The sequence below is a fragment of the Muscardinus avellanarius genome, assembly GCF_963383645.1.
Source record: "Muscardinus avellanarius genome assembly, chromosome: 12".
Taxonomy (NCBI): Eukaryota; Metazoa; Chordata; class Mammalia; order Rodentia; family Gliridae; genus Muscardinus; species Muscardinus avellanarius.
Window position 1 is genome coordinate 24,837,883 of NC_137798.1, and position 13,491 is coordinate 24,851,373.

Below are 13,491 nucleotides of genomic sequence, written 5' to 3' on the forward strand. Positions count from 1 at the left end.
GCTTCTTTTTTCTTGTATATTCACTGCATTTTCTACTTCTCTATCCCCCATTTTCTTTCTATATCTATTTCTCTTTAGTTCTTGTTCTTCACAATTTCTTTTTTCTCCTAAAGTTTATCTATGTTCTTTCAATATGATATTAATGTGCAAGTCACTATTTTAATACTAATCATTTACTTTTAAATGGCAATCTTCTTATAATTTACAAAATCTAAGCCTCTAGTTATTTATCATATATATATATATATATATATATATATATATATATATATATAATTTTTGTGCTCATAAGGGAAACTGAACTTGATACAATGAGATGATTTACCTTTTAAAGTAAATTTCTATGTCATCCTAATAAGATAAATATCTTGGAAAAAGATCTCCAAAATAGGAATGTAATGTCTTCCAGCATACTGGTTGAAGTTTTTAAGTTATTTAAGTGTGAGGTGTGAATCAGGCTGGACAACATCATTAAATATTTAACTGATAAAAATGCTGATAAAACATTAAAAATAAATATAAACATTCAGCCAAAGGATCCTTCATCAGTAAAATAGAATGGCCAGAATAAATGGCTTCTAAATTCCCTCTGAATGCCAGCTTTTTAGACAATTGAAAAATGCAAAAAGATTCCTGGTCGGGGATCATTTATATGATGCTCCTTCCTGTCTTGGCTCAGCAACCTGCTTCCTGAATTCCTGGGGAGTCATGCTGCCTTCAGAAACTCAAGTTTTCTTCTGTCAAGTAGAATAATGTATTCACTCTTGCAATGAGGTGATAATCATATTAATATGTTAATCATTCAAGTATCCTCAAGCCAAAGTTAAGCCTGAAGATATTTAGATGTTAAAAGGAAGCTCTGTGAAGAGGACACAATGCCACAAGATCTTTGTCAATGACTTTGGGTAACCCCTGGGATGATGGTTACTGATTAACATGAGTAAATAGTATAGAGAAGAAGTTCTTAAGAGTCAGTGAAATATTTCTGTGAAATTGCTGGTCTAAACAGTGGTTTGCCTAGCAAGCTTTCCACTGTTCTAGACCTGTCACTAACTTTCAAAGCCCTGTGGATTAATGATAGACCCATAGGCAACAGAAGTAACTATCATACCTACTAAGTGTGGAAATGAAGAGCTCAAGGGCATATCTTCTGCAATATTGTAAACTCTCTTAACATTTTAGACCTTAACCTAAACTTTATGCATGTTGTTTCTTTCTCCTCTATGCATTATATGAAAAATAATATAGTCAACTATATGATGATTCTTAGCATTAGATGGCAGCTCTCATAATACTATTAATAATTTCACTGAGTTATAACAGAATTAAAGATTTTTTACCATTAACGTATTTCTAGGCATCAAAAACAGTTGGAGATCTATTGGAGGAGAAAGCAGAAGGCACCACACTGCTGAATTAGATGTGAGCCATTGGCTATTCCTACTGAAACTCTGACCTCTAGTCCATCCTATTGTGTCCGGGGGCAGCAAATGAGCTTTTAAAATAGTTTCAGTACATTTTCTATTGTCACCTTTCGCTTGTTTCTTGTAAACAAAAAGATTTCCCAGAAATTTAGGCACCCAGAAATCTTAACTAACTTTCAGAAGGTATCCATTCTTCCCTTCCTGCTAAGGTATTAACTGACCATTCTTGCCATTGTTCATAAATACCAGTCACATAGGGACTGATAGATTTTGAAACCTCTTTGTATTGTATTTTTTAAAAAGTCCTTTGGGGATTTAAAACAATCTTAGCCCACTGAATGAATCCAAAGGGAGTTATTAGCCTAACTGTATTAGTTATCAACTAAATTGGGCAAAGGACAATACCAGAGCTTTGAAATAACTAAATATGTTTAAATGAGTCACATAATGATGCCACACTAAGTTAATTCTGAGTTCTAAAGGCAATTTCCACAAACATATCAAAGTCAGTTACAAAGCCAAACATGAGAAGGAGGGAGAAGGAAGATAAAGGGGTAGGAACTGGGGAAGGGCTGTGTATGTATATCTCTACCATCTGTATTCAATTAAGATATATGACTACAATGAACCAATAAAAAGGTCAAAAACCTAAATAAATAAATAAATAAATAAATAAATAAACTAAAATAACACAGAAACTTTAGTCCACAGGAATGCAGTACACAAATCCATGTAGTTATGAAAATCAATGATAAATAAGGCTACTTAAAAGAGAAAGAAGAAAAATGTGTGGGGATAGATAGATAGATAGATAAATGATAGGTGAATTAAGCCCAATTTTGGAGTAGGTTGATGTTTTGTGATCAAAGATGTTTTTGTGATATGTTCTTCATAACCATGAACATAATCCAGAAACTCTCTCACCTGTTAAGGTCCATCCCAAAATGTAAGTTAAAATTAGTCTGAAAATATAAACTAGTAATTCTCAAAATAGAGACTTGTAATCCATCTTGGAAAGCTTTACTATCTTAGATTTATAATTTAAGAAAACAAACCAAAAAAGAGAATTCTGGGACTTACGGGAAGATGGCAACCAAAGAAAGCAGCACATATCAGTCCTGCTGACATTCAATCTCTATTGCTGCAAAAACAGCATTCTGACAAAAAAAAAAATACAGCATAAATTTGAACAAAGCATGAACAAGTGGAAGGCAGCATGAAAAAAAAGCTAGAAGGCAGAGCAGAGAGCAGAAAAGTATCCCATCCACCTCCAACAGCTGCAGCCATGGATGCCATAGCAGCACCATCTTGCCTCACCATGCCAGGACTGCCAGAAACCCACAGCAAAAATTTTAATAAAGGCAAGGTCTTGAAAGGATCTAAGTGGCTCTAGCTCATGGTAATTGTAAGCTGTCCTCTTTTCCTGTGCAGATCAAAGCTACAATTTGCAGCACTGGCAGCCAAGCTCGACACACCCTTCAAGATCCATAGTGGCACTCAACAACACCATAAGTAAACCTGCCATTCCCAAAGGAGACTGGCCAGCACAGCTGCAGAGACTCACACAGTAAGCCATAGAATTGCTGAATCTGAGACTGTGGTTCATTCTGGCAAAGGTGGGGATAGAGTCTGCTGTTGGTCATAGCAGAGGTGTGAATTAGTAAACAGTCCCCAGGACCAATCAGACAAAATGGCCCATAATATCCAGGGCTCAAAACCCTTGTAGGACATCCAGAGATCACCATAGACCACCCAATTTTGGTGATCAAGGAGAAGTCAGACCAACCCAGCTCTAGCTGTGGAGAACAGGGACTCCTATGTATAAACTTTGTCTGGCCCCAGTAGAACCTGCTGCCTACCCAGGCAGGGAGAGACTCAAGCTCAGCATTGGTGGAAAGCATGGAGACCTGAACTTAAGACTAGATATAGCCCCATTAATACTGGATACCAGCAGAGACTGAAACAGTCTCAAAGATAGGTCTATTCTAAAGCTTCAGAGACCCAGCTTGCAGCAAGAAAGGTGCCAATGGCACTTGGCACCTTCACAAAGAGACTGCAGAGTCCAAGTCTGTCAGTATTCATATATTTGTAGGGTTAACATTATTTTTTCTTGTTGTTTTGTTTTGTTATACTTTGTGTGTTTTTATGCTTGTTTGTTTGCTCTCTTCCCCACCTCTTTCATAAGCCTCTTCCCTTTATCTACTCTCTTCTCTTCATCCCTTTTCTTATTTTTCCTTTCTTTTTCTTGAATTTCACAAGCCTCTTTCCTTGTACATATCTACTTTCTTCTCTTTGTTTCTTTTCTTTTTCTTTCTCATCTTTGTCTTGTATTAAATTTATTTCATATCACTAAATACTCCACATTTGTTACTAGAACTTTTCTACATATTCACTATCTCTAATCTCATTTATATACTACCTTACCAAATTCATACTCTCACTCTATTCACTCCTCTCTGTGACTTTTCCCAACTCTTGCATTTACAACTTCATCACTTTCCCCTTCACTCAAACTTCACCATTGAATACAACACAATTTGTCCTTATATATACCAGCTGACACCTGCAGATTGAGATAACTTTATTAAAATCAAAAAATACAAACTTATGAAATCATGAGGAGGAAGAATAACAAAGAAGCAATGAGCTCCCACACCTCCCCAATAACAGAACCAAACATTACAGAATTGCAGAGATTGCCAGAAGGACAAATCAGAATTTTAACAGTAGAAATGATACAGGATGTTATAAAAAATTAAAGAGAGCCTGAAAGAAATAAAGAATGCAATCATTGAAGTGAAGGCATCAATAAAACTATAAAAAATAGATTAGACCACAGAAGAATAAAATCTCTCTCTTAGAAAATGATCACTCCAAAAATGAATGCATAGTATATAATTTAGGAAAAACAATTTGACAACATGAATTGGACATCATAGAGATATGGAAAAAGAATAGCAAACACTACCTGAAACAGAAGTTTAAACTCAAAATCTTAGGAATTAAAAATCATCTCTTGAGGCCAGACGGGCAGCTCATGTCTGTAATCCCAGCATTCAGAAGGCAGAGACTGAAAGACTACAGATTGTAGACCACTTCAGCTACTTAGTGAGGCCCTTCACAACTCAGTGAAACTCTGTTTCAAAAAAATAGAGACTAAAAAATAGGATTGGGGTTGTAGCTTGGAGGTATAATGCCTGTGGGTTTCATCACCAGTACCAGAAAAACAAAAATATAAATCATGTCTCATTAATCATGCTAAACATAAGTGGGCTCAACTCCACAATTAAAAAAAAAACAGAAGGTGGCAAAATGTATTAAAAACCAGAATCTACTATCTGTCTGTTGCATGCAAGAAACACATCTTACAAGTAAAGATACTCACAAACTAAAGGTGAAGGGCTTGAGCAAGGCAATCCATGCCAACAGAACTCAAAGACAAGCAGTAGTAGCAATGATGATATAAGTTGGACCTAAAGCCAAAGCTTATCAGAAGAGACAAGGCAGGTCATTTTTACTGGTAAAAGAAACAATCCAGCAAAAGGAAATAACAATAGTCAACATTTATGCCCCAAACATAGGTGCAGGTACTTTTCATAAACCAAACTCATTGTGACATTAAGTCAGACATACATCCCAGTACAACAATACTGGGAGAATTCAACACTCCTTTCACATCCATATATTAATTTTCTAGAGAAAAGGTCAGTAAAGATGCCTCAGACCTAAAGAACACCATAAAACAATTGGACATATTACATACATACAGCATATTCAACCCAAGTACAGCAGAGTTCACATTTTTCAGCTGCTCACTAAATCTTCTCCAAAATAGATCAAATCCTGGGCCACAAAGTGAACATTACCAAATTCAAAAAAACAAATGTGACAAACTCCCCTGCATCTTTTCAGACCACAATTAAATGAAACTGGAAATTAACTATAAAAAGATCCAGAGTAATCACATAAACATGTAGAGAGTGAACAACACACTGCTGAATGAGCAATGGGTCATATAAGAAAGGGTAAAATTAAGAAATTCCTAGAAACAAACCAAAATAGAAATACAGATATATCAAAACCTCTGGAACATCTTGAAGGCAGTACTAAGAGGAAAATTTACAGCTCTGAGTGCCTACATAAGAACAAAAAATCATCAAATAAATAACCTAATGAGACACCTCAAATCTCTTGAAAAACAGGAACAGCCTGTGGTGGTGCACAATTGTAATCCCAGCATTCAGGAGGCTAAGTCAGAAAAATCGAGGTTCACAGACAGCCTCAGCTATTTAGTGAGGCCCTTTGCAACTCATTGAGAACCTGTTTAAAAATAAAGAATATAGTTTTTTTTTCAAAATGGTGACTGAGGGACACAGCACTTCTCAGTAGCTAAAACAAATAAAGTTCAACTACTTAGAAAGCAGTCTCAATCAACAAAATAAATACATACCAGGAACCAAAACAGATCCAGGTACCTCAGCGGAATCCTGAACTCGAAGAAGAACAGAGATCGGACACAGACCTGCTGCAGATACAATTGGGATGCCCACCAGTGGGCTGCCTGCATGACTGCCTGCCACCCAAAAGGCACTCCTGAGCCCTACTGAAGTCACCATGGCAAGATAATCCGGGACTGAAAAAGGACATAGGACTTCATCTTAAGCAGCGAGCAGCACCCACGTCAGAATTCTGTGTGCTCACCAGCAACTGGATCACAACAGCACGGGGATTCCCACGGAAGCCTGAACCAAGGAAGCCAGGTATCTGAGTGCGTCCAGGGAAAGTGCAGGTCCTAGCGTGTGCCCCAGCCCCAACCCCACAACTGGACTGGGGCATCTGTCCCATGCCTCAGAATCCAGCACTGTCCTCGTGCACCCTGTCTGCGCCCCAGATCCCTGTTAGTAGTCAGTGCCTGCGCCACTGCCACCCCTAAATTGGAGCCTACCTTGTGTGTCTAGCCCCCAACCCCACTGGAGCCCAGACATCCACCTTGCCAGAGGCCTGCCTTCCAGGCGGCGAAAGCTCTGTGTGCCCCTGAAATCTCCTCGCCCCCCCCCAGCTTCTATGTCCCGCGGGAGGCAGAGATCACTGCTGGGCACTGCACACTGCTTGTACACCCGGACCCTTGTGCACCTATCCTGCACCCCTGGCCCACCGCTGGGACTTCCCGCCCGCCCGGTAGCCCGATGCTTAGTTCTAATCAAGAACACAGCTCAATAAACCTGGGAAAAGCATAGCAGCAGCAATAGGCAGCTGCACCCACTCACACCTGGGTCCAGTAATAGCAGTGCACCCAGCCTGCACTCTTGGAATAGGCAGAGCTCTGGCAGTAAGTGTGGGCATCCAGGAACCAGCATCCCTTTGCCCAGGGTATATCTTGGGACCACACTGGTAAGCCAGTTGGAATTTCCAGAGACACAGGAAAATCCATCGAGACACAATATCTGCACAGGACCTCAGGGGGAGGTTCCAAGTATACTTTGGACATCCACCACCCCTGTTGTAGGGAAGCACAGGCAGGAGTCTAGTGTGGTGAGTGCAGAGGTGCTGACTACAGGTTGGACTTTCACAGAACCTGGGAATTCTACAGAATCTAATAACAGTGAAACCAGACATCCTGACACACAAACCCAAAGCAGTTAAAGGAAAGAAAGGTGTCCAAACACCCAGAGTGACCTAAGAAGATAAAAATAAAGTACAAAGAAAACTAAGAGACATTGGATTATATTCTGAAAGCTACCAAAGCAATCAGATACACAAATATTATATGGACCTGACCCCATATGCGTAAATAAGTAGGACTATTTGTTTTACTTTTATTGTGGATGTTTTGTTTTGTTTTGCTTTTACAGTGCTTTTGTTTTGGTATGGTTATTGCTGTCTTATATTTTTTTCTTCACCCACCCTTCTTTTACTTTAACTTGTTGTTTTTTTATATAAATATTTGATAGTTTGCCTTATTTTCTGATTTCACACAGCTGCTAGTTCCTTTTATTTTATACTTGTCCTTTTTTCCTCTTTCTTTTTCTTTCCTTCTTTTTTCATTCTCCTCCTTTGATTGGTTTTTCCTTTCTTTTTCTTGGATTACATAATAGTCTTGGTATCTTGTGTGGATTTTTTTTAATGTTTGTTTGCTCCTTCCATCACCCCTCTTTACAAACTTTCCCACACTAACCTATATACTCTTCTCCCCCAAAACTTTTCCCCATAATATACCTCCTTGTTTAATACTCAAAGTATTTCATATACCCATACTTACTCTACTAATGACAAGAGTCCTACTAGTTAACTCTCTCATTCTTAGCAAGATATTACCTTATCATACTTAAAGTCTTTCTCAACCTAAACATATCCTCTACCTAATCCGACTCCTTTACCCATTAGCCCAGCTCCTCCCACATCACCCACCCTCAACATTGGAAAAGCTCTGCTGACTTGCTGATACCCCTAAACTCCTAATATTAAGATTGGACTAAGCATAATACTCATGAACAATGGGTAGAAATCAGAAAAACAGGACAGAGAATGCTATAAATATGAGAACCAGGAATTATGAAGAGACAGCAGAAATCACGAATACTGACCTACTAGAAATGCAAGAAGGGGAGTTCAGAATCTTGATGTACAATATGATGAAAGGATTTAAAACAAGCACAGAGGAGGTTAAAGGTGAGTTAGAAACACTAAAAAATAATCAGAAAGATGTCTGGAATGAAATGAAAGAGGCAATAAGAGAAATGAAGACAGCAATAGAAAGAAATTCTGGAAGATTAGATAAAATGGAAAACAGAATATCAATATTAGAAGAAAGTACATCCCAAACCAAAAACACAGTCAGCGATACACAGAAATCTTTACAGCAACAAAACCTAAACATCCAAAATATGGGATAATATGAAGCGTCCCAATTTACGGATAATAGGCACTGAAGAAGGGATAGAGGTACAGACCAAGGGCATCTGTAATATCTTCAAGGAAATAATCTCAGAGAATTCTCCAAATATGGAAAGAGACTTGGACCTTCATGTCCAGGAGGCATACAGAACTCCACTGAGACAGGACCAAAGAAAGACCACTCCACGCCACATAATAACCAAAATGACCAATATAGAGGCTAAGGAAGGAATCTTAAAAGCAGTGAGAACAAAAGGACGGGTGACATATAGAGGCAAAACAATATGAATAACCCCAGACTATACAACCCAGGTCACGAATGCTAGGAGAGACTGGTACAACGTGATTCAGACCCTGGAAGAAAATAACTTCCAGCCCAAACTAATCTATCCAGCAAAACTACTATTCAAGATCAATGGTGAAACCAAAGTCTTTCAGGATAAACAGAATCTCAAAAAATTCATGAATTAAAAGCCAACACTAGAGAAAATTCTTAAAGAAATAAACCATAAGGAAGAAAAAAGAAGCAGACTTCAGAATCAGAGAAGAGAGGAAGTTAATAAGTGGATCATTTAAGTAAAGAAGAAAGACCAAACCACCCAAGGGTAGACAGAACACAAAATGGCAGAAAACAAAAATCATATTTCAATAATATATCTTAATGTCAAAGGACTTAACTCACCAATCAAAACATATAGACTGGCAATGTGGATTAGGAAACATAATCCAAATATATGCTGTCTGCAAGAAACTCACCTCACAGCCAAAGACATTCACAGGCTGAAAGTGAAAGGATGGAAAAAGATATACCATGCCAACGGTTACCAAAAAAGAGCAGGGGTAGCAAACCTGATATCCAACACAACAGACTTTAAACTAAAACACATCAAAAGAGACAAATTGGGGCACTTCCTTTTATTAAAAGGAACAATACACCAAGAAGATATAATGATAGTAAATATTTATGCCCCAAATGTGGGTGCAACCACATTTGTAAAACAAAACCTTCTGGACATAAGATCCAAAGTAGACCCAAATACTATAATTCTGGGAGACTTTAATACGCCTCTCACACCACTGGATCGATCTTCAAGGAAAAAGATGAGTAAAGGAAACCATAAACCAAATGGACCTAATAGACATTTCCAGATTATTTCAACCAGGAACTACAGAATACACATTCTTCTCAGCAGCCCATGGAACCTTCTCCAAAATAGACCACATCCTGGGACACAAAGAAAATACCAGCAAATTCAAAAAATGTAATAGAATTCCTTGCATCTTTTCAGACCACAATGGAATAAAAGTAGAAATCAACAACAGGAAACTCGAAAGAAAGTATTCAAATTCATGGAGAATGAATGATACACTATTGAATGATGAATGGGTAAGAGCAGAAATTAGGGAAGAAATAAAGAAATTAATGGAAACAAATGAAAACAGAGGTACAACCTACCAAAATCTATGGGACACCATGAAGGCAGTATTAAGAGGAAAGTTTATTGCTTTGAGTGCCCACATAAGAAGGACAAAGAAACACCAAGTAAAGAACCTAATGACACAACTTAAGGACCTAGAAATTCTGCAACAGTCTATTCCCAAAGCCAGCAGAAGGCAAGAAATCATTAAAATTAGAGCAGACATAAATGAAATAGAGAACAAAAAAAAAAAACAATTCAAAGAATCAATAAAACAAAAGTTGGTTCTTTGAAAAGATTAATAGAATTGATAGAACCCCTGGCCAACCTAACCAAAATAAAAAGAGAATCAACTCAAATTATCAAAATTAGAAATGAAAAAGGAGATATCACCACAGATAGTGAAGAAATTCAAAAGATTATCAGAAACTACTTGAAAAATTTATACTCCAATAGACTTGAAAACCTGGAAGAAATTGATAGATTTCTAAGCACAGTTAACCTTCCTACACTCAGCCAAGAGGACATAGCAAGCCTAAACCAACCAATAACAACCAAAGAAATAGAAATGGCAATAAAAATTCTTCCACCAAAGAAAAGCCCGGGCCCAGATGGGTTCCCAGCTGAATTCTACAAAACCTTCAGTGAACAACTAATACCAATACTTCATAACATGTTCCAGGAAATCGAAAGAGATGGAATTCTCCCAAATTCCTTCTATGAGGCCAGTATTACCTTAATCCCTAAACCAAATAAAGACACCTCAAGAAAGGAAAACTACAAACCAATATCCTTAATGAACATAGATGCAAAAATTCTAAACAAAATACTAGCTATACACATTCAAAACTATATCAAGAGAATAATACATCATGACCAAGTTGGTTTCATCCCAGAAAAACAAGGCTGGTTCAACATACGCAAATCAATACATGTTATTCACCACATAAATAGAACCAAGAACAAAAACCACATCATCATAGCAATAGATGCTGAAAAAGCATTCGACAAAATCCAACACCCATTCATGTTAAAAACACTGCAAAAAATTGGGATAGAAGGAAAGTACTTCAACATCATTAAGGCAATATACTGTAAACCCAAAGCCAACATTATATTGAATGGGGAAAAACTGCAAGAATTTCCGCTAAAGTCGGGAACAAGACAAGGATGCCCACCATCACCACGCCTTTTCAAAACAGTCCTTGAGACTCTTGCTGTAGCAATCAGACAAGAGAAGGAAATCAAAGGAATTCACATAGGAAGAGAGGAATTAAAATTATCCTTATTCGCAGATGACATGATCCTTTATCTGGAAGACCCAAAGAACTCAACCAAAAGACTTCTGGAGCTGATTGACAAATTCAACAAAGTCGCAGGTTACAAAATCAGCCTAAAGAAATCAGTGGCCTTTCTTTATGCCAACAACGAATCCACAATGAAAGAAACAAAGAAAACAATTCCATTCACTATAACCTCAAAACCAATAAAATACCTAGGAATAAACCTAAACCAAGACATAAAAGACCTCTACAACAAAAACTATAAAACATTAAAGAAATAAATTGAAGAAGACCTTGGAAGATGGAAAGATCTCCCATGCTCATGGATAGTCAGAATAAATATCATCAAAATGGCCATTCTGCCAAAACTGATCTATAGGTTCAATGCAATTGCCACTAAAATACCAGTGAAATTCTTCAGAGACCTAGAAAAATCAATCATGAACTTCATATGGAGAAAGAAAAGACCTAGAATACCCAGAGCAATTCTCAACAATAAGAAACATGCAGGAGACATTACACTCCCAGACTTCAAACTATACTATAGAGCAATAGTAGTAAAAACAGCATGGTACTGGCACAAGAACAGATATACTGACCAGTGGATTAGAAAAGAAGATACAGAAACAAACCCACACATCTTTAGTCAATTAATCTTTGACAAAGGGGCAAAACACATATGCTGGAGAAAAACAGCCTTTTCAAAAAGTGGTGCTGGGAGAACTGGCTAGCCATTTGTAAAAAGATGAATCTAAACCTCTATATCTCACCAAACACAGGAATCAACTCAAGTTGGATCAAAGACTTAGAAATTAGACCTGAGACTGTGAAGTTAGTAGAGGAGAGCATAGGTTCAACACTACAACATATTGGCACAGGCAGTAACTTTCTCAACAAAACCCCCAAAGCTCAGGAAATTAAAGCAAGAATAAACAAGTGGGATAACATCAAACTAAAAAGTTTCTTCTCATCAAAGGAAACTATCAATAACCTAAAGAGGAAGCCGACAGAATGGGAAAGGATCTTTACCAGCCACCATTCTGATAGGGGGCTAATATCCAGAATATACAAAGAGCTCAAAAGACTCTACACTAGCAAAACAAACAACCCAATCAAGAAATGGGCAAATGAACTAAATAGACACTTCACAAAAAAAGAGATACAAAGGGCCAATAGATACATGAAAAGATGTTCTTCATCACTGGCCATTAGGGAGATGCAAATCAAAACTACACTGAGATTCCATCTAACCCCAGTCAGAGTGGCAAGCATAAAGAAATCAAACAACAACAAATGCTGGTGAGGATGTGGGGAAAGAGGAACTCTTTTACACTGAAGGTGGGAATAAAAACTAGTTCAACCACTATGGAGATCTGTGTGGAGATTCCTAAGAAAGATGGGAATAGATCCACCATATGATCCAGCTCTACCACTCCTGGGTATCTTTCCAAAGAGGTTGAATTCAGAAAAATACAGCAACATATGCATACCTATGTTCATAGCAGCACAAGTTGTAATAGCCAAAATATGGAACCAACCCAGACCACCATTAACAGATGAATGGATAGCAAAACTGTGGGAAATACACACAATGGAATTCTCTTCAGCCATAAAGAAGAACAAAATTATATCATTTGCAAGAAGATGGAAAGCCCTGGAGAACATTATGTTAAGTGAGATCAGCCAAGCACAGAAGGAGAAGGTACACATGTTTCCTCTAATATGCCCAAAGTAGGAAACACAAAGGATACCAGTGGGACTCCAGATAATGGAGGGGAAATACCAGCAAAGTTTGAATGGAAAGATAGGAGAGGAGGAAGGCTGATCTTGATTAATGAGGGTCTACATCTGAACATGTGTAAATTTATGAATAAGACATGGTTAACCTAGACAACCATTGGTGGGAGGGGGGAAGGGAAAACGGGGGCGGGGGGGAGAGGGAACCAAATATATTTTAAATGTATACTATTTATGTTCAATAAAAAAATTGTTAAAAATTTTTAAAAAAGAAAAAAATAAAGAATATAAAACAGGGCTGAAGATGTAGCTTGGAGGTAGAATGCCCCTGGGTTCCATCCCCAGTTCTGCAAAAAATAAAAAATAATAAATAATAAAAAGACAAGAAAAATAGGGCTGGGAGTATAATAAATAATAAAAAAACAAGAAAAATAGGGCTGGGAGTATAATAAATAATAAAAAGACAAGAAAAATAGGGCTGGGAGTATAGTTCAGAGATAGAATGCACCTGGGTTCCATCCCCAATACAATGAAAAAAGTTAATAATAATGATTATAATAATAATAATAATAATAATAATAATAATAATTAAATAAAATAACAAGAATCCAAAGGTTCCCCATGATCATGCTTGAGGATATGGAATTACCCCAATCTAATAATTACCCCAAGCTAATAATTACACATTGTACAAATACATTAAATTATCATACTCTGTTTCATAAATATGTACAG